This window comes from Penaeus vannamei, chromosome 37, assembly GCF_042767895.1.
Source record: "Penaeus vannamei isolate JL-2024 chromosome 37, ASM4276789v1, whole genome shotgun sequence".
Lineage (NCBI taxonomy): Eukaryota > Metazoa > Arthropoda > Malacostraca > Decapoda > Penaeidae > Penaeus > Penaeus vannamei.
Genome location: NC_091585.1, coordinates 13,674,237 through 13,676,736, shown reverse-complemented (window position 1 = coordinate 13,676,736; position 2,500 = coordinate 13,674,237). Strand labels below are relative to the sequence as shown.

The 2,500-nt window shown below is 43.0% G+C and overlaps 1 protein-coding gene across 1 annotated transcript in view; it reads left to right on the top strand.

Moving 5' to 3' along the window:
* The window catches only part of LOC113804550 (elastin), a 9,102-nt gene that overhangs the window by 2,899 nt on the left and 3,703 nt on the right, over positions 1-2,500 (top strand). The gene's annotated exons all lie outside the window — the stretch shown is intronic.

Here is a 2,500-nt window from a genome sequence, read left to right as displayed (position 1 = left end):
GAATTAACTTGCATCAATTTGCGGAGAGCATTTGGCGACAAAACCCTACGGCAATCCCATCCACATTTCACCACCATGGACGCGTGATGCTCCAAAATATCGTTTTTATTCTCGACAAAAGCGCATCCTGCTCTGCTCCCAGACGGCAAGGATCCGTCAGTGTAGCATCCACATGCATTGGTCAGAGTCTCAAGTTGCTCATGTATAATTGCTGGTCCTTAGTGCTTCAGTATAACAAGGGGCAGTCATATAAAATACACTTAGGTCCGACGTGTGACCTTGCTTCAGATATTATTACGACTTGACCACGCCTGTGCAGTTAGCCAGGGGTTTAAATGGACCAGACTAACGTGGATGTGCGGTAGTCTTACAGAAAGAAACTAATATTCGTGTTTTTTTTTTTCTTATTTTGATATTAATGCTACGCTATCTAATTTTAACCTTTATATCTACCTCCTTCCCTTCCTCCCTCTCTCCTCCCCTCACCCCCTCTCTCTCTCTCCCTCTTCCTTCTCCCCTCTCTCTCCCTCCTCCCTCTCTCTCCCTCCCTCCCACCCTCTCTCATATCCTCTCACCTCCCCTCCCTCCCTCCCACCCTCTCTCATATCCTCCCTCCCTCCCACTCTCTCTCATATCCTCCCACCCTCTCTCATATCCTCCCCCCCTCCTCCTCTTCCTCCCCCCCCCCTTTCTCCTATCCTTCCTCCCTCCTGCCCTCTCTCCCTCCCTCTCTCCCACGATTTGCCTCAAGGTGTGTTGCACAGTTAAGAAAAATGTTAATAGAGGTAGTCACATGCCCGCTAATGCTTGCTCGTTTCATATCAGTTTTTTGTGTGTGAGGGGAGAGGAGGGTGGGGAGAGGGGGTGGGGGAGGTGGGGAAGGGAGAGGGGGTGGGGAAGGTGGGGAAGGGAGAGGGGGTGGAAGGGTGGGGGAAGGTGAGAGGGAAAGGTGTGGGGAAGGTGGGGAGGGAGAAGTGAGGGGGTGGAAGAAGGGAGGTATAAGGTGGAGGCATGTCAGAGGTATAGGTGCAAGGGGGTAGGGGGGAGGTAGGAGGTGTGGGAGAGGGAGGGGGAGAGGTGGGAGTTGTGAGGGAGAGAGAGGGTAAAAGGGGAGGTGAGAGGGGGAGTGGAGGGAGAGAGGGGCAGGTGGGGAGGGAGAGAAGGGATGGGGTAGGTGGGGGGAGAGAGGGGGACGTGAAGGGTGGAAGAGAGAGAAGGGGTGGGGAAGGTGAAGTGGGAGGTATGGGCTTGGGAGGGTATGAGGGTGCAAGGGGGTAGGGTAGGAGGTAGGAGGTGTGGGAGAGGGAGGGAGAGGAGGGTGGGAGTTGGGAGGGGAGAGGAGGGTGGGGGGAGGTGGGAGGGGGAGGGGGAGGGGGTAAGAGAAAAAGGGAATAAAAGGAGGAGGAAAATTAGATGTTAAATTAGGGATTATTCTTATCATTTTCTTGTTTCTTCGTTTTCATCCTCTTTATTTATCTATTTATCTTTCTATCTTAATAGTACATGTAGTATGATTTGTTATCATTACTGATATTAGCACTGTTGATGTTATTGTCATTATTATCATTGATATCATTATTATTATTGTTATTATCATCATTATCATTAGAAATTTTCCTGTTATTCGTATTTTTACTACTACTATATTTCTATTATCATAATTGTTGTCATTATTATTATAATTTTATTGTTGTTATCATTATTATCATAACTTTATTGTTATTATTATCATTATTACTATTACTGCCTCCGTCAAGGAAGTTATGGCTTCGGTTGCGTTGGTCAGCTTGATAGGGGGTTAGCAGGATAACTCAAAAAGCTATGAATAATTTTTTTTTGAAAAATTTACCAGAGGTGTGTTTTAGCCTAAATTCCATTAAATTTTAAATCAAAAAGCTATGAATGATTTTTTTTTTTCTGTGAATTTTACGAGAGGTGTGTCTTAACCTAACTTAAAATCCATTAAATTTTGGAGGTGATCCGGGTATTATTCATTCCTTTGTTAGCAGGATAACCAAAAAATTAACTGAATATTATGAAAATTTTATCGGAGGTGTGTTTTAGCCTAATTTGGATTCCATTAAGTCTTGGTGGTGATCCGGATACAGGAATTTTTGAATTATTGCAGCGGTTGCCGCTGTTGCCTGCCTCTGCCAAGGAAGTTATGGCCACGGACGTCACCTGTGTACTCAAGAAAGGTGATTTTATTGTAATTTTTTAAGTGTGAATATATTTATGGCATCGGTGACCTTATTGCCTTGGCGGAGGTATGCGCTCTCTGAATGCTTCTAGTTATTATCATTATTACTATTATCATTATTATTGTTATAATTATTTTCATTATCATCATTATTATTGTTATAATCATTTTCTTTATCATTATTATAATCTTTATTTTTATCATCATTATAAATCGTTATCACTATCATAATAAGGTAATTATGATTATCATTATCATCATCATTATTAATAATCATTATTCTAATTCTCCTTGATATTA